General features: G+C 39.7%; 1 long non-coding RNA gene across 1 annotated transcript in view; it reads right to left on the reverse strand.

The window, feature by feature from the left end:
* Positions 1-16,988, reverse strand: part of LOC128928850 (uncharacterized) — a 315,424-nt gene extending 298,436 nt beyond the window's left edge. The window contains exon 1 of the long non-coding RNA XR_008474531.2: positions 16,903-16,988. This is a non-coding gene — a long non-coding RNA (uncharacterized LOC128928850). The remainder of the gene's footprint in view (positions 1-16,902) is intronic.
* Between the last annotated feature and the right edge of the window lie 3,646 nt (positions 16,989-20,634).

Consider the following 20,634-nt stretch of genomic DNA (forward strand, 5'->3'; position numbering starts at 1 on the left):
CTTGACTGTGTGCTGCCAGATGCTGTGCCCTGCAGCAGATTGTGACACTCGGCAGGGGGTCTGATTTGAAATACGGTGGCCCAAGCCAGCCTCAGCTCTGCCTGCCCCTGCCACAGTACCTTTCCTCTGATTCCACCCTCCACCCAAATTCAGAGAAAGAATAAAAGAAACCACACGAGAATCCGCAGTGAGTGTAAGTAAACCTAACATGCCATGACTCACTTTTCTAATCTCTAAATATATATGGAGAAAGCACAGACAATAAAACGAAATCAACAGCACACGTACTGAGAAAAGGAAGGAACTCTTCTCACAAAACTCATTGACAAGCAGTGATAACCTACTTTTGGAGAACAAAGGTTCTGTTTTAAGCACATTTGCTCACTTAATTTGACCAATTTGCGTGCCCCTGTCATAACAATACCCTACTGTTTCTAGAACCCTTACCATTTCTGAATTAGATATCTTGTGAAAGGTGAATCCACTCTTATTTCCTGAACACTCAGGGGGAGACCATCCTAACATTTGCTTCAAAGCCCAATGTCAGGCCCTGTAAATTATTTTACATTATTTTCACTGTTGGACTCCAGATTTTGTATGTACCTATTATGGAACGATCCAATTTTAGGATCCAATTATGATGTCAGGAGGTAGCCATCCTAAACCCAGGTGAGAAAACCTAAGGCACAAAACAGTGCAACTTCCAGTCTCACCGTCGGATAAAAGAAGAGCTGCAGATGGAACCTGAGCTCCTCCAGTCCAGGGTACAAGGTTAACAAGAACTCTTCTGTAAGACTGGACGCTGGGAAAGAGATTAGTTAGTTCACATCTGAACTAGAGGGAGATCAAGAAAGAGAGTTCTAGCATAGGCCTGAAAATTGGGTTGTCAGATGAAATACAGGATGCCCAGTTAAATATAAATTTCAGATAAATAACAACTTTTGAGTTAAATAATCCTAGATATTGCATGGGACATGCTTATACTCAAAAGTCATTCATTGTTTATCTATTAATCGGATTTAACTGGGCATCTGTATTTTTAAATCTGGCAACCCTATCTGTTAAGAAGGAAAATGGGAACTATTTGGCAGTGTCCAAAACCATGTTTGCAAAATAAGACTGAGACAGTAAAAGAGACCTCATTTAATGGACTCCATTTTGCTTCTGTCCTCCAAGCTGTCCTTGTTCATTCCTGAACTTTGGTAGAAACTTTGGTATTAACTTTGGTAGAACCCTTGTGGTTTATAGTTTACAGTTTAAACAAAGACAGTAACAGTCCTTTCCCAAAGCTGACTTCCTTCTTGCCTGGGGACTAGACCAACATTAGCCACACAATGAGAAATTAAGGTTTAATTAATTAGAAATTAAGGAGTCGTGCAGCTGGAGGGTACAAGATTCTGACCCTCCCTAAACTGCTCCTGAGATCAGTGCTTGAGATATTCTGCAGACCCTGAACTTGATGGATCAGCTGGCACCAGCCAGATTGATTAACTGGCTCATCTGATCTTGTGGCCCCAAACCAGGAACTGACTCAGCACAAGAAGACAGCTTTGACTCCCTATGAGTTCATCCCTGAGCAATCAGCATTCCTGGCTCATAGGCTTCCTTCCACCCACCAAGTTAACCTTAAAAACTCTGCTCCCTGAATTCTCAGGGAGACTGATTTAAGTAATAATAAAACTCCAGTCTCCTGCACAGCTGGCTTTGTGTGAATTACTATTTCTTTATTGCAATTCCCGTCTTGATGAATTGGCTCTGTCTAGGCAGTGGGCAAGGTGAATGCCTTGGGCAGTTATGTGTCAATGAAAAGAGTCAAACTCTGTAAAATATTTGAAGGGATTTATTCTGAGCCAAATATGAATGACCATGTCCAGTGACACAGCCCTCAGAAGGTCCTGAGAACATGTGCCCAAGGTGGTTGGGTGCAGCTTGGTTTTGTACATTTTAGGGAGGCATGAGACATCAAACAAATACATTTAAGAAATATATTGATTTGGTCCAGAAAAACCAGACAACTCAAAGTGGGGCAGGGTGTGGGGTGAGGAGGGAGTTTCCAGGCTATAGGTACATTTAAACATTTTCTGGTTGACAATTGGTTGAGTTTGTCTAAAGACCTGGGATCCATAGAAAAGAAATGTTCAGGTTAAGATAAAAGATTGTGGAGACCAAAGTTCTTTTGAAGTCTTATAGTGGCTGTCCTTAGGGAGAATAGATGACAAATGTTTCCTATTCAGACCTTTAAAAGGTGCTAGACTCTTACTTAATCTCTTCAGGATTGGGAGGGCCTGCAAGAAAAAGATCTAGCTACGTTACTAGAGATTCTTCACACATGCAAATTTCTCCCACACAGACAGATGTGCAGGGCCATTTCAAAATATGGCAAAGAAACATGTTTGGGGGTAAAATATTGTTGGAAACAGATTTATAACCTAGGGAAAAATCCACACTGAGACAATGGATCACTCAGCAAGGCTAGTTTACTTCCTGCAGGAAGGGTGCAACTCTCCAGCAGTCTTGCTACAGAGCACACCTGAACAAAGGAGACAGGGATATTTATAACTTTTATAACCTGACAAAATAGCCCTACTGCTGTGTCCAGTTTCCATTGGCCAGAACTGGACCTCACATTCTATGCTTGACCTGATTGGCTAAAATCTTGGAAATTTCCTGAATAGATAAGGGGGAAAGAAGACAAGGAAGAAGAAGAAGCTAGTCAGGAGAAGGTCGGGAGGGTTTCTATAAGGAATGGCATGCATCAGAGTTTGGAGCTTGCTCAGTTCTGTTCAGACATGCTGGAGTGAGTGTGCTGATTTAAGATTTAGCTGATTTAGAGAATATATATACATGGGTATATGTTTATGCTAACAGCAGGTAATGGCCATAGAGCAAAAGATTGTAACCCTTATAATGCAGTCTAAGATATAAACTTTGAAGAAGAACTTTCCCATCTCTCACAAATATTTTGACTTTCTTTTTTTGTCACATAATGTTATGCCAGAGTCAGATTGGAAAGTAAGTCAAAATACATGGGGTTAAATAAAACCCATCTCATGACAACTTATGGTTTGTAAAGCATGACTCTCCAGATCCTTTAGATAGGAATTCAGGCAATATAAAAAATGAGAGCTTTGTCTTCAGCAGTCATATTAAATTCAACCATCGTAGACGGCCCTGTGTTCCTGCCCACAGCCTGGTTCTGCTGTGCATTTTTGTGCATGTTCTTGCTCTTTTCTTTCAAACCAAAATTTATCTTAGCACCATAGCTCAGTCTCTGGCACTGTATCTTCCTGTTTCCCAGCATCTTATCAGAGACATTCCCCAAACTTAGGTTTTACATTAATATTCTACAACAGTGTACCAGGGTTCTTTGAGGATTGCATATGCAAAATTGGGTTTCAATGTGCTGTGTTCTTGCTCATTATTTTAGCTCATACTAAAAAGTGTACATACTATTTTTTAAATGCATTTCTGTATCAATTAGGAAGACATTCAGCTGCACGTAACAGACAACCCAACTTAAACAAATAGTAGTTTACTTTCCCACATGCCAAAAATTTTGGAGATAGATTGTTTATATCATTGATTCAGTGGTTCAAGAACATTAAGGCCAACTTTTCTGCTATTCTCTCGATTTTTCTTTCAGGATAGCAAGATGGCTGCTGCAGATCCATCCTTTACATTTCATTCCAGCAGGAAGAAGGAAGAGCAGTAAGAAAGCAAAGATTTCTCTAGGACCCACCCTGACCAGTCCAGGTCACACAAATAAGCTAAAAGGGAAACAACAGGATCTCATGGTCATGACCTGAGGTGTGCCACTGTCTGAACACAATCAAGATCCTCTTTATAGAAAAGGAGGTAAAATGAATATTGAGCAGGTAACCAAGCTCTGTTGCCAGGCTGGAGTGCAGTGGCGCCATCTCGGCTCACTGTAACATCCACCTCCTGAGTTCAAGCAATTCTTCCGCCTCAGCCACCAGAGTAGCTGGGACCACAGGCATGAGCCACCACGCCCAGCTAATTTTTGTATTTTTAGTAGAGACGGGGTTTCACCATGGCCAGGATGGTCTTGATCTCTTGACCTTGTTGTGATCTGCCTGCCTTGGCCTCCCAAAGTGCTGGGATTACAGGCATGAGCCACTGTGTCTGGCTTCTTTATCTTTAAATATAGTTTTATCTTCATCCTATTGGAAATATTTGTTTCCCTTTCAGTCCAGGATGTCACAAGAAATTAAACATTGCAAAGGATACCAACTACAAAGAACATTTTATTGTATTTTTGGGGAGGATCAGTGTCTAGTAGACTGCAGAACTTATACGAAATACTGAAGAAGTATTTGTTGCTGACTGAGGAGATACATGAAAAAATATAACCTGGGTAAATAATAAAAGCAGAATTTATTGTCATGACCTCCATTGTCAACCACAGTCTCTTAGTGATCACACTTTTAACTTCAAAGGCTTTATTTGGTTTTATTTTATAATAAAGTAATACAGCTGATGCTTGAACAACATGGAAGTTAAGGATGCCAAACCCCTGCACAGTTGAAAATCCAGTTATAACTTTTGAATTCCCAAAACCTTTACTAATAGCCTACTGTTGACCAGGAGCATCAGTAATAACATAAGCAGTCAGTTAACACATATTTGTGTATTATATGTATGACATACTGATTCTTACAATGAAGTAGGCTAGAGAAAAAAATGTTATTAAGAAAATCATCAGGAAGAGAAAATATATTTACTAATCATTAGGTGGAAGTGGATCATCACAAAGACCTTCATTCTTATCTGCACAAAGAGTAGGATGAGCAGGAGGAGAAAGAGGAAGAGTCGGTCTTGATGTCTCAGGGGCTACAGCAGCTGAAGAAAATCCACATATAAGTGAAATCATGCAGTTCAAATCCACGTTAAGGGTCAACAGAATATAAAACTCCCTGTCATGTAATATGGGAGTTCAATATGCAAAGTCACCTCTAAGCTGCCTCCACCTTGTCCTTCCCCCAGAGATAACTAGTGTCTGCTCTCTGGTATATCACCACAGATCTGTGCACATTCATCCCATCATATTTCTTTCTTTCTTTTCTTTTTGAGGCATGGTCAAGCTCTGTCACCCAGGGTGGAGTGCAGTGGTTCAATCTCAGCTCACTGCAACTTCCACCTCCCGGGTTCAAGCAATTCTCCTGCCTCAGCCTCCTGAGTAGCTGGGAAGACAGGCATGCACCACCACACCCAGATAATTTTTGTATTTTTAGTAGAGATGGGGGTTTCATCATTTTGGCCAGGCTGGTCTCCATCTCTTGACCTCATGACCCACCACCCTTAGCCTCCCAAAGTGCTGGCATTATAGGTGTGAGCCACCGCACCCAGCCCCAAGTCAGTATAGTATTTTATTTTAGACATTCCTAATTGCAATACCTCACCTGATCCTAGCACTTAACAGTTTGTTAAGTCCTTTCACACATATTGTTTCATCAGAACTTCACTACATAGATCATTATCCACATCTTTCCTAGATAAAAAATCTGAGGGTCAGAGAGAGAGTAAAAGTCAGAAATAAATCCCAGATTCAACCACTCCCATCCCAGTGCTCTATTTCAACAAAGTGTCTGTGCCCACAGACTCACTAAATGTGCCTTATGGCCCCTTGACATATGTTCATCATTAAAACATTTTTGCTTGGGCAAATTTCTGTAATCTTTCATATCCATGACCCCGAAAATATATGACCTTCTGATCTAAATTCATAGAGAGGAAGAGAGAAAAAAAAGGGTAGTGGAAAAAAGGAAAGGGACAAGGGAAGAGGTCTGGCAGTAGCTTTTGGGGAATTTAAAACCATAAGGGGTTATTTCTAGTGATTTTTTTACATACAAAATTGTAAAAAGGAGCTGTGAGCAAACGACAAAAGTTTCACAGAGCTGAAGTACAATCCTTGAAATCAGCATGGAAAACTCAGTACTTGAATCTGACCTGTGGTCAGAATGCTTGGCACATGAACACACACACACACACACACACACACACACACACACACACAGCCTTCTAAGGAGAGAAAGCCTGTCCCAATTTCCTTCTGCCTCTTGTTCTGGACACATGGCTTTACATTAGCTGTGAGCCAAACCCCAAGTGAAAGCTGGCTCTATGCTCATGTAGCAGATTTGGATTTTCTCTAATCCTTAAAAGGCACTGCCACGTGTGCTTCAAAACATCATAAAAACAACTTGGAATGCCTCTTCCAAGGGACAGAAGAGAAAATCAATACATTCTGATTTTCTCCTCCGTTAAACTCTCAATGACTGAAGCAGTAGTGTAGCTGGGGAGAGTTTAGTAGCTCAACAACCACATACTAAATTCTTCAAGCTTATAGGGCCTTATTTAGGTGCCTATTGGCAGAGCTTGAGGGCTTTAATGGGTTCAAAACTGCACCAGTAATCAGCAAAAATAAATAGTGCACTCATGTAAATATGACGATAATTATTTGTGGAACCATCTGGCATAATAGCTTTCTTCGTAGCATGGGAACTAAATGCTACAATGCTATTAAAGTTAATAAACAGGAGAGATTATTAAGTGAAATGGTGCCATGAAATTGGTGAGTAAGGATTTCAGAGGTGCTATGAATGTTTCTCAGCTAGGAGACAGACCACATACTAGGTAAGATGGATGGAAAATCTCAAGGATTCGATCATCCTTACTCCCCATGTCCAACCCACTGGCAAATCTCATCAGGTCAATCGTTGAAATTCATCTGGGAACCATAGACTTTTTTTCTTTCTTTTTTTTTCTCCCTCCTATGTCAACAAGGACCATCGACTTTTATCTGTCTCCACAACCATGACCAGAGTCCCTGCCAATGTCACCTAAGACCTGGATCCCTGTAAGTCCTAGACTGGTTTATTTTCTTCCAATTCCTTTCACTGTACTCTTTGCAAAGCAGGTGTCATCTTATGTCAGTATAAATCCTATCACTCATAGGTTTAAAATCCTCTAATATCTTTTCATCTGTATTTGTTTTCTAGGAACTAGCATAAAGTACCACAAACTGGGTGGTTTTAAGAGACAAAAATTTATTGTCTGACAATTCTGGGGGCTAGAAGTCTGAAATTGAGGTGTTGGCAGGGCCGTGGGCCTTCTGAAACCCATAGGACAATCCCTCTCTGCCTCCTCTAGCTTCTGTGGTGTGCTAGTCATTTTTGTCATTCTTCAGCTCATAGAGGAATCATTCTACTTCTCTAGCTTCAAATGGCATTGTCCCTGTGTCTCCGTTCATCTTCTCTCTATAGGTGTCTCTGTGCCCAAATCTCCCCTTTTCATAAAGACACTAGGCTTTTTTATAAAGCCCACCCTAATGATCTCATTTTAATTATATTATATCGATAAAGATGCTATTTTCAAATGAGATCACATTCTGACATGGAGCCTTAGGACTTCAGCATATCTCTTTGGGTGGAGACACCTTCAACCCACAGCAGCAACCTAGGACAAACCTGAAGTGCTCGCTTGCTCAGTTAGCAAGGCCCTGCCTGCCTGTCTCTCTAAGCTTCCTCGGCCCTTGATACATGGGCCTCTTGACATTCCTCCAACTTGAACCTCTTGGCTGCTGCTACCTGTTCGGCACTTCCTCTGGGACGTGCTGCCTCCACTTACCATCAAGTAAGTGGTTCCTCACTTATCACTGCATCAGCAGAGGCACATCCAGGTTTTATGGGGTCTGAAGCTTATACATCTTTGGGAATCTTTAGTGAAAAGAAGCACACAACTACACATAAAAACACGTCTACAGCCTTGGAAGGGCCCTGGGCTCAAGAAGGGCCATGAAGTCCATAGTTCATTCTCTTAGTGGTAAAATTGCTTCGATCCTGGGAGGGGACATCTTTGAGCATTTCGATCCAAAGAAGTCCCCCCCCATGTCTTCTCTAATTATCCTGTTTTATCTCCTTCTTATCACACTTATCACTAGCACTTATTAAATCTGAAATTATCTTAATAATGTATCTACTTTTTTTTTTACACATTGTCTCCTCATGCCAAATTAGAATCTCTGAGAAAGAAAAAGCTTAATGTTTTTTACCACTACAGCCTAGATCCTAGCACACAGTGTCTTAGTATACATACAGTTGGCACTGAGGGAATATTTATTGGATTCAGAAATGGATGAATGAGTGAATAATGACAGTATTAATAACGAGTCCTGCAGCACTTACTTTGTTTCAGGCGGAGCCTGCCATTATTCCCCCATCTTATAGGTGCAGAGCCTTCCCTGCTGTTCCTAGGTTTGTAGAACTTACTCCCCGCTGGCTGCTGGTCAATGGCAAAGCCAGTAGTTGGAGCCAGCAATCTGGATCTAGACCCTGTGCTCTGATCCCTATACTATACTATCTAAGATCAAGGAAGCTTGCTTGGCTGATTCAATGTTCATCTCTATGCTCCAGAGACAGAAGGAAGAGATTCCTATTTCATGAAGATGAGAATTCAACAGAGAAGATCAAGTAACTTGCCCTCCACACTGTAGACACAGAAAAGGATCTTTGGTCTCAGAGCTCTGAGAGAGCAATGGAGGCCATCCGAGGAGTCCAGCTGCACGAGGTCATCTCCACCTAACCTTGCCAAGCCAGACTTTAAACTATCCGAGATCAAGTCCAATATGCAACACAACAGGAGCATTCTGTGGCCTCCCCAAGGCTTGAATTATTATGAGACCTTTGCGGTTATGACTGATGTGCTGCATCCTCTGAGCGGGATGTGTGCACACGCATGCAGAAAGGATAACGGCTGATGTGAAACATTCTATCGGTGTAACCTCCTTTGCTGACCCACTGGACTCGACTCACATCACTTTTTATCCATTGAGTTTTAGAAAAAGGAAAATATTTAGTTCTTATATTTAAAAAGTAAAATTAATAAAGACTTACGGATTCTTCCTGGCATAAAACAAACTCTCTTTGACTTCTCTCATTGATACACTCAACAGGCCCTGTGTGCTTTGGCTCCTACTATCATAAATAAGGCAAAAAGAGAAATCCACAGAGGTCTCTCCATGTTTTGAAGCATAGCAGCATCAGACAATCAATTTTATTGGAAATAAGTTGATGAGACAAGAGGGCAAAGTTGATGGGAGGAAAAATGAGAGTATATATTTTTAAGCAAAATTCTCCTGTATTATGAAATATCCCTATGGAGCCCTTCTTTGAAATAACCCAGCAGATGACCATCCCATCCAGTACCACCTGCCCTGCTTGTTTTGCTCTGCTCTGTTTTGTAATCTTTCATTAATCCATGATAACAACCCACAATCTCAAATAGCTGGAGGGGGGCATTCTCTCTCATCATCTAGGCCAAAGGATGAATTTTATTCCCAGAATAACTGCATTGACAGAAGTGATAGCAGAAAGACGAAGTGAAAAGCATGAACCCCAGCCTACCTCAGTTTTATATTTCCTGTTGTTCTGATGAGAAGAAAACGCCATTGGACAAAGAGAAAGATCTGGCTTTTTTTAACAACAAGCAGTGGGGGACAGGGGAAGAACCACTTAAATCCTTTGCTCTTCCTTCAGTTAGAATTTCCCCCATTGGCTTGAGATGTTTGTTATTTACCAAATAAAAATATTGACTAGGTTCCCACACTTATACTCTGAATTTAGAATATATCATCAGAGAAAGTGTACAAAGAAAGGAAAATTTTTGGCTTTTCAAATTGTTGTAATAATTAGTTCCTAGTGATAAAGGTTTGCTTCATGCAGTAGATTATTTCTCATTATTGAAATAGAATTGTGCTTAAGATATTAGATTCAATAATTTCTTTTAGGCTTGAGTTTTTCTTAGCTAACTGAACTCGCAGCTGAGATTTGTGCGCACCCAAGCTCAATAACTCATTTCTCCTTGACCCAGAATCCACTGAGATTATAACAAAGGCCTCAGTCTAGTCTTGGAATATACACACTTGGGACCTTAGGCTACTAGTGTTACAATGAATTCAACACTGCAAAGTAATTCCCTAGTGAGGTCATTCACATTATTCCTCATGCCACTGCACAGACTCTGTCACCTTAACCGGTTTTGATGGACATGGCCAACATATCCCTCTTTCAGGTGAAGGTGGCATTCCTTCAAAAGGACTTTACAACGCTGTGGTTTCTCGTAAATTTAGGAGTGTAGGGTCCTTCTGCCCATGATTAAATTAGGCCCAAGACAGGTCAACACACCTTTAGAACCGTCAGGCCTAGAATGCTGTATCCAGATGCTCTGGCAGTACTTCTTGTACATTGTCACTGCCTGTTAAACACCAAAGCAAAACAGCAGATGGTGCTTGGATTCATTGCATTTCTCTTTGAACTCCCCAGATTTCACAAGCTGATGGAATCATTCTCTCTTTTGATGGGGATGCTCCTTGACAGCAGGGGCTCTTTGCTTGCCCTTATACTTCCAAATTCCAAAAAGCAACACTCCAATAAATGTGTATTCATTCATTCATTCATTCATTTATTCAAAACATGTTCATTGAACTAGTATTTTCCAGAATATAGTGGTGATCAAAACAAATAGAGTCCTTGCTCTTCTACTGTTTAAGAACCAATCTCAATGTCAACTGAAGATTTATACAAACTGGTTATTACAATCTGACATAAACATTCTGAAATAAGATACACAGGGCAGTGAATGAATGAGTGACTAGATAAAGATGCAGACTCTTACTTTCCACCATCCACACAGCTATTCTATGGTGTGAATTAAGATCTCAAACAGAAGGAAAGGGCTTGCACTTTTACAAGTTCATTATTTCATTCCCAGGCACCAGAACACAGACAGACAATCCTCTTATTACATTAAATGCATGTGCATTGCTTTTGTTCCAAAACTCTCCCAAACAAACAGAGCTCTGACACCTCATTGATGTGATGACTTATGCGTATGAGGGGAGAACAGGTATTAAATTTTCTATCAAAAATTTTTGTTTCTATTAAATCTTTATCTTGACAAAGCCTCCACCAATATAAATTTTTGCCAAATGGCTAAGAATAAAATATACTTTGGACATTTAATATGAAATGGACAGTTTCAAATAGCTTTACACATGTTCAAAGTTTAAAAAGTTGTTTGTTAAGTACTTTAGTTATAATCCATTTAAAAATCCCATTATGTTTGGTTACACAAGAGGGACTTTAATACACTTAAAGATGCAGTACTCCTTAGCTGTGACATATTTATAGTCTGAACATTAAAAGGTTTATAAAATAAGGCTATATTTTCTCACTGTCAAACATCCCTCAATGAAGACAATTATTCAGTCTGCCTGTTTGTAATTAGGTATGAAATAATTTATGGTTATGAAGATAAGTGAGCAAAAATTTCTGGAATAACTGCATATTGTATTTTATTACTAAAAGATTTTCATAATCTTTCCAGGGTTTGAGGAGTCATAAATTGCCCTGATCAGATTTCCACTGGATTTCTCTGGGAATTAATAAGCATATGGATCTAATCTAAGAATGTGTGTCAAAAATAATGAAGAGAATGGCTTTACACAAAGCTGAAAATGAAATGGGATTGACATAGGCTGACTTTGGTTTGGAGAATAAGAGCAATGAGCTGCCTGTAGTCAACCCACACCGACAGAGTCTGGCAGGTCTAAGGGCCAAAGAACACCCTATCGGGGTGAGAAATGTAGTCTAGATCCCAAAAACCCAAGGCTGGAGAGCTTCCCCTTTTCCAGACTCCCTTCTTTTTGACAAATACTAAGAACACTTCCAGCATGTTATCACCACACCATATCTACACATTCCTGGGATATATAGTTGGTTAAAAGCAAACTCAGTCTTTTTCCTCACTACCTCTGCTAACAGAATCACCAAACACAGCAGACATCAGCCTGTTTCTTCTGGTTTTTTTTTTTTCTCTTCAATTCAAAAGAAGTAGTGAAAGTACAGCACTGCTATTGTTTTTATCAAAGCATTACTTTGCCTTTATAACTTCTCAATTAATATCCATTTTTGCCGAAAACCTAAGCAGGTCTTGTCTTGGTTTCCAAATATTTTGCAGTTCCTGAAACTCCAAAAATGTTCTATATAACATACATTGTCTTTTCAAAGTTGAAATGAATTTAAGAAACCCTCGTAGAACACATTTGTTCTACTATGTTCACATTGGCAATTTCCAGTCGTTAGCCAAAAACTGGAACACACAGTTTGACATAATACAATCCCAACCCCTCATTGCCATGCCCTCCTAGAGAAAGCCTCTACTCAGCCTAAATAGAAAAATTGCCACGCCAATTAAGTGTGAGTGAATCTGAATGCGCTATGTGAAAATCGCCTCTGAACAAATCATTTCTGCCAACTCAGAGAGCACTTGGCCCAAGGCCAGAGATGGAGATTTCACCAAATGTGAAGATGTAGTTACTAAACAGCAAATCTATTCAGTTGCCAGAGCAGAGCTGCCGGCTCTACCTCCTTTCACAAGCGACCCCTAACACTTTCAATTATGGGAGCTCACCAGCACTCTGCAATCAATTTTTCTAGTGGAAATAAATCTTACCTTAAAATTCCAAAAAGTTTGAAAGGAGGCTACCAGAACTAAAAGGATGCATTCTGAGATGCTTTGCATCTGCAATTTTTTTTAAGATTATGTAGGCTATGCTATTGACCAGGTGCACTGAGCCGAAGTTAAGTGAGGGTCAAAAAACAGGAAGGTGACATGAGGCCACATCTAGTAGTCGGTTTGCAGCATATGATAGGAATAAAAGCCTCCTTGGTCTGATCAACTCCAAGAGGCCATTAGGTATGATCTTAATTCATTCTTTTATTGATATTACAGGAACCAATTTGTAAAAACAGCATCCACAGTCTCCATGAATTTCTCCCAAATAGGGGTAACTTACACAAGTAAGTTACACAGGTATGGCTGTGAAATGAATGAAATATTATTGTCCATCTCTCTGTTTCTTTGCTGAAGATTCTTTCTATTTCAGGATAATGTGCAAAAGCAAAACAGCAGAGGCATGAGGAGGAAAAGAGAGAAAGTCAGATAAATCCTAAGATAAAAGGAATCCAAGATCTCATCTAGTCTAACTCCTCCTGCTAGATAATAAACCTATCCACAACCACATTCATCAAGGTGTGTTTGAACATTTCCAAAGAAATAGTATGTTAAAGAGTAGACCATTTACTTCTTTCCAGAGTAGACCATTGCTTTGTTGGATAGCTCTAATTATCTTAAAGCTCCTTCTTACATAGAGCCTGAACACCAGTCATTTCTAACCATGGTTCAAAGTCCATTTAAAACAAACTTTGTCAATTTTCCTTCACAGGCTTTCAAATATATGAAGGCAGCTGTGATGTCTTCCCCAAATTTTCCTTTATCTGAGCAAAATCATCCCATTTCCTCCAACCAGTAACTCAGCCATTTAGTGTGGTTTCCACATCCTTCATTATCCTGGTAACCAACCAGATAGTTAATAACAGTCTCAGAACGCAGCACCCAAAAGTGACATCCATACTCTACACATATTCCTATGGTACTGTGGCAATTGGCAGAAGTTTCTCCATGCAGGGTTAATGTTATGAAACACCTTTTAAATTAGCCAAAGCAGGGGTCCACACTTTCTGCTTGCTCTATGTCTTGTACTTAATTTACAGTGTGGGCCACTAGCCATTAGGGAGGTGTGGGGAATGTGATTGTTGCCAATAATTGACCATTCCCTGGTTCAGGAGATACATAAAACTCTAATGGAACCATTATTCTTACACCCACAGGATATATAACAAGAACAATAAAGTGATGCATTTGCAATATCTGCTTTTTTTATAAAAAAGATGCATTATGAAAATATCCATCTATATTTTATCTCACATGATGATGTACAAAGTAAGTACCTCAAAATGAGATTCTTATGTTCAGGGTTAAGAGGGGAACATACATAGCCTTGCAGGCACACACTTTTCCAGAGCACACTAACTGCTGAAGCATCTCATTAATGCATCACTGTCATAGAGCTAGATGACTTTAGGCATTGTGATACTGGCTTCCATGGCAACCTATTGTCCTTGCACACTTATTTGTTGAATTGCTTGTTGGCACACGGAACTGTGCCGTAACTAGAAAAGTAAAGTGTTCAGTCACCAAGCAACTTCAGTGATCTGATTGCATAAGGCTCTCAAAGTTGGAGTGGTTTTAATCCATGTACAGACACCTATAAGACATTTTTTAATGTATTTCTTTTTTAAAAAAATGTTTGACAAATAAAATTATACATGTCCCAGGTGCACAATATGATGATTTGATTACATAGGCATTGTATCCTGATTATCACAGTCAAATTAATAATGTACCACCACCCATAGTTACATTCTGTGTGTGTGTGTGTGTGTAGTGAGGACACTTAAAATCTGCTATAGAATTTCAAGTAAACAATGCAGTATTATTAACTAGAGTCATCATGATGTACTTTAGATCCCAAGAACTTATTTATATTCCAGTATCCTCCCATTTTTCCCCATATCCCAGCCCCTGGCAGACACCACTCTGTCCTCTGCTTCCGTAAGTTTGATATTTTTAGATTCCACATATAAGTGATATCATACTGTATTTATCTCTGTCTAGCTTATTTCACTTGTATAATGTCCTATAGGTTCATCTATATGTCACAAATGGTAGGATTTCCTTCTTTTTATGAGAACAATATTTCATTATGTGTGTGTGTATATATATATATATATATATACACACACACACACACACATACATATACAATATTTTTTTAGTTTACTCATCTGTCAATGAACAGTTCGTTGCCAGATCTTCACCATTGTGAATAATGCTGCAATGAACATGAGGGTGCAGATATCTCTTCAAAACATTTATTTTACTTTTTGTGCATATATACCTAGAAGAGTAATTGCTGAATCACACGGTACTTGTATTTTTAGTTTTTTGAGGAATCTTCATATGGTCCTTCTGACTCTTAGCTACAAAAATAAGAGAATGAACACCTAGCTGGGCCAATATGGACCCCAGATTGTTATAAAACTCCCGGGTTAATTGTGCCTTCGGAATGGAATCAGAATATGCTGATATGAAATGGAAGACATTAAGACCGATAATTATCAAGGTGGAGGCAAGCCAAGAAGTAATGATGCTATGGTCTGAATACATCCGTTAACATTCACTGTTGCATTAGGAAATTTAATCCCTAATGCAACAGTGTTGGGAGATTGAGCCTTTCTCAAGGTGTTTAGGTCATGAGGGCTCTGCCATTATGAATAAATTAATGGCATTATAAAAGGTCTTGAGGGAGTGGATTCACTCTCTTCCATCATGTGACAAAACAGCATTCATTCCCTTTTTGCCCTCCTGCCTGCTGCCATGTGAGGATTCCAGATGCCAGGGCCTTGATCTTGGACTTTCCAGCCTCCAGAACTATGAGAAATAAATTTCTGTTTTACAATAAATTACCCAGGCTATGGTACTCTGTTATAGCAGCACAAAGCAGACATAGACAAATTACAATTGCGACATTTGTTATAGTTACAAATAATAACTAGTTATAGATGATAAAAAGGTACAGGTAATAACAGCTAACATTGCTGAGGACTTACTACTTCCCAGCTCCTTTTTCATACACTTTAGAGCCATCAGTTTATTGTAATATTGTGAGGGAAAAAAATAAGAATCATTCATCTTTGGAAACTTCATAAGAGATATTCAATACATTTTATAACCTGAGTTTATTATTATAATTACCTGTGAATGGTACAGTTTATAAAGATGATTGTAGTGATACCTGATGTCATATGTCACTGAAATGACCTCACAATTCCACACAAAAAACTTTTGAACTAGTCTGTTTTGTGTTTGTTTTGTCTTTCCCTAAGGAGGTCACTTCTTGGCACGCCTGGGGTCTCGATCTCTGCTTGTTAATTTCTTTCTCCTACTTCTCATGTAAAGACTGAGGAGTTCAATAACGAAGGCTAATAGAATTACAAACCAAATGGGAAGGCTTCCAAGACAGTCCCTAAATCAAGTAAATGCCGAACGTTAATATTCAAACTTTAATATCTATTCACAGCCCAGATACTTCTTTTTTCTTCTTTATTACTCTTCTTATTGGATATAGACATGAGCCAGGAGACCTGTGGATATATATGTTAAGTATTTTCTGCAGTACATCACTGCTTCTTTTTGATGACAGTCTTATTGCTGCAGATTTGGTAATCTTATTAAATAATCATCTTTACGTGAAAGTGCTATTAGGAGACTGCATTTGATGGATAAAGTTGAATTCTTAGCCACTCTCACCTCTATTCAAAAAATCCATTGGTATTGTCAATGTTAGTACTTCTCAAATTCTTTTGACATTGAGAATTTTTAGTTACCATCTTGATACAATGATGAACTGGTGTTTATCAACTATAATGTGCACTTACAGTGAAGAGCAAAACTGATTTTTAATTTCTGATAGTGTGAAATTACAAAGTAAAAATTAAATTACTTTATAAAATAATACAAACTGAGCCAGGGGCGGTGACTTATGCCTGTAATCCCAGCACTTTGGGAGGCCGAAGCGGGTGGATCACAAGGTCAAGAGATTGAGACCATCCTGGTCAACATGGTGAAACCCCGTCTCTACTAAAAATACAAAAAAATTAGCTGGGCATGGTGGCGTGTGCCTGAAATCCCAACTACTCAGGAGGCTGAGGCAGGAGAATTTCCCGAACCCAAGAGGTGGAGGTTGCAGTGAGCCGAGATCGTGCCATTGCACTCCAGCCTGGGCAACAAGAGGGAAACTCAGTCTCAAAAAAAAAAAAAAAAAAAAAAAAATACAAACTGTATTATTCTGTTCTCACTCTGCCAATAAAAGCATTCCTAAAACATACCCCAAATTTATAAAGGAAAGAGGTTTAATGGACTCACAGTTCCACGTGGCTGAGGAGACCTCACATTCATGGCACCAGGCAAAGGAGGAGCAAAGTCATGTCTTATGTGGCAGCAGGCAAGAGAGCATGCACAGGAGAACTCCCCTTTATAAAACCATCTAAGCTCATCAGACTTATTCATTATCACAAGAACAGCACAGGAAAAATCTGCCCCCGTGATTCAATTACCTCCCACTGGGTCATGTAAATCAGTTAAACCTCTTTTTCTTTTTAATAAATTACCCAGTCTCAGGTGGTTATTTATAGCAATGTGAAAATGAACTAATACATAAAACTGGTACCAGGAGAGTGGGGCACTGCTATACCTGAAAATGTGGAAGCAACTTTGGAACTGAGTAATGGGCAGAGGTTGGAACAGTTTGGACGGCTCAGAAAAAGACAGAAAGATGAGGGAAAGTTTAGAACTTCTTACAGACTTGTTGAATGGTTGTGACTGGAATGCTGATAGTGATATGAACAATGAAGTCCAGGCTGAGGTGGTATCAGATGGAGATGAGGAACTTATTGGGAACAGGAGTAAAAGTTAGTCTTGCTATGCTTTAGCAAAGAGACTGGTGGCATTTTGCCCCTCCGCTAGAGATCTATGGAAATTTGAACATGAGAGAGATGATTTAGGGTATCTAGCAGAAGAAATTTCTAAGCAGCAAAGCATTCAAGATGTGACCTGGCTGTTTCCAAAAGTGTACAGTCATATAAAGTCTCAAAGAGATGGTCTGAAATTAGAGCTTATGACCTGGCTGTTTCCAAAAGTGTACAGTCATAAATTCTCAAAGAGATGGTCTGAAATTAGAGCTTATGTTTAAAAGGGTAGCAGAACATAAAAGTTTGGAAAATTTTCAGCCTGCCCATGTGGTAGAATAGAAAAAGCCATTTTCTGGGGAGAAATTCAAGGCTGCAGAAATTTGGGTAAGTTAAAAGGAGCCAAATGTCAATAGCCAAGACAATGGGAAAATGTTCCAGGGCATGTGGGAGACCTTCACAGCAGCCTCTCTCATAACAAGCTCAGAGGCCTAGGAGGCCAAAATGGTTTCCTGGGCCAGGGCCAGAGACCCTCTGTTCCATATAGCCTCTTGAAATAGTGCCCCATGTCCCAGCAGCTCCAGCTCTAGCTGTGGCTAAAAACAAAGGTACAGTTCAGGCCATTGATTCAGAGGGTAAAGCCCCAAGCCTTGGTAACTTCTACATGGTGTTAGGCCCACAGGTGTACAGAAGGCAAGAGTTTGGAGCCTCTGCCTAGATTTTAAAGGATGTATGAGAACACCTGGGTGTCCAGGAAGAAGTCCATTGCATTGGCAGAGCCCTCATGAAGAACCTCTATGAGGGCAGTACAGAGGGGAAATGTGGGGTTGAAGCACAGAGTTCACACTGGGGCACTGGGCCTAGTAGAGCTTTGAGAATAGAGCCACTGTCATCCAGACCCCAGAATGATAGATCCACTGACAGCTTGTATTGTGTGCCTGCAAAAGCCACAGTCACTCAAAGCCAGCTTGTGAAAGCAGCCACAGGGCCTGAACCCTGTGGAGCCATAGGAGTGGAGCTGTCCAAGGCCTTGAGAGCCCAACTCTTGCATCAACATGTCCTGGATGTAAGACATGAAGTCAAAGGAGATTATTTTGGAGTCTTAAGATTTAATAATTGCCCCGCTGGCTTGAAAACGTGCATGGGGCCTATATTCCCTTTGTTTTATCCAGTTTCTCCCATTTGGAATGGAAGCCTTTTCTGAATGCCTGTACCCCCATTGTATCTTGAAAGTAACAACTTGTTTTTTATTTTACAGGCTCATAGGTGGTAGGGATCAGCCTTGTCTCAGGTGTGACTTTGGACTTGGACTTTGACGTTAATGTAGAAATGAGCTAAGAATTTGGGGGACTGTTGGGAAGGTATAATGAGGTTTTAAAATGTGGGAAGGCCTGGAGATTTGGGAGGGACCAGGGGTGAAATAATACGGTTTGGCTCTGTGTCTCCACCCAAATCTATGTGGAATTTTAATCTTCATGTTCCAGGGGAGGGAATTGGTGGGAGGTGATTAGACCATGGGGGTGGACTTCCCCCATGCTGTTCGCACGATAGTGAGTTCTCACAAGATGTGATGATTTACAAGTGTGACACTTCTCTGCCCTCTCTCTTCTGCCACCACGTAAGATGTGCCTAGCTTCCCCTTTGCCTTTTGCTGTGATTGTAAATTTCCTGAGGCCTCCCCAGCCATGCAAAACTCTGAGTCGACTAAACCTCTTTTCTTTTATAAATTACCCATTCTCAGGTTCTTTATAGCAGTGTAAAAATGGACTAATACAATACCCTTTTTCTTCCCTTCATTCTGCAGTGTGAAATAAGATTTTGATGGCGGGGTTTTTAGCAGCCATCTGGGACCCTGAATATTGAATCTCCATGCTAGGTGGGACAGTAAGCTGGATCATAGGTGATTTCATAGAGGCAGTGCTAGAATACCACCTCTAGGCTTGAGAAACAAACTTCCGTTTAAGCCAATGTTCTTGGAATCTGTGTTACTCTTGGCAGAATCTAAATCTGGTATATTTTACTTAAAAATATATAACCATATTTCAAATAAATTAATATAAGTATTAAATAAAGTGATGTGGTTTGTTTGTTTGGGTTCAGCTATTAGTAGCATCTTTCAGAGAACTAGGATATGTGGCATGCTGGTCCAGATATTAACACTGACTAATACCACTGGTAGAAATGAGATACCTCATTAAGAAGCAATCAAGACTCAAATATGTAAAAGAAGCTGTACATGAAAGTATACAGGTTGGCCCTTGCATTCAAAACATTAAAACACCCAATTTTGTTTGTAATTGAAAATAGCTATTTGAAAACAGTAGTGCACCTGCATAATTAAATCCAGCTGTTTTGTAAGCAAAACAGAGCAATATTAGGCAGATGAGAGTTGGTGACCACAAATGAGTGTGATACTGGGGCTCTAAGAAGGACCAGATATTAGAATTCATCATTCTGCCTAAAAGTTTACCAGTCAGATTGCTATTATTTCATTTTAGGCTTTCTGCTCCTTGTTAATTGCAAATATCCATGGCACAGGTACCACTGTGAGTGTGCTTGCTACAAACAAGTGGGTTGAAACAGACTGAAAGATGGGGGGAAAGGCACAGTCGTCCTTGGCAAGGACATTCAAGCTCACAGGATCATGGTGATGATCACAAGGGGGAAAGGAGAATCTCCAAAGAAAAATAGAATTCAATTCACAAGTATTTACTAAGCCGTGAATCTTTTCAATAAGTGATTAATGGATAAGTCCCAGGCCCTGAAGATACAATGGTAAACAATAAAGATCCCACCTTCATGATAATTTTGCCTACATCGGAGATGAGACACCATGCCATCCACAGTTTCCAAGCTGATGTCATTTAGGTTATTGAATTTGAAAGCAAGATGCATGTTAGGCATCAAGATGCCTCTTCAGATTTCAAAAATCTAGATTTTAAAAGTAAACCCACAAATTGTTGATTAGTTGATTAGTTGATTGAGTCAAAAATGTTCAAACTATTTTATGCCTTGGAATAGACAGAATATTTAAAGTGTAATATATAAGTTATACTAATACCAGGGGATTGCTAAGATTGTTCACATGGACCAGCAAAATCATCTGGTTTTGGCCTTTAGTCAAGTCTAGGAAAATTCATACTGACATACTAGGAGGAAATTATTACACCTGCTTATACTGAAAAAGATA

This window comes from Callithrix jacchus, chromosome 8 (genome assembly GCF_049354715.1).
Source record: "Callithrix jacchus isolate 240 chromosome 8, calJac240_pri, whole genome shotgun sequence".
Taxonomy (NCBI): Eukaryota; Metazoa; Chordata; class Mammalia; order Primates; family Cebidae; genus Callithrix; species Callithrix jacchus.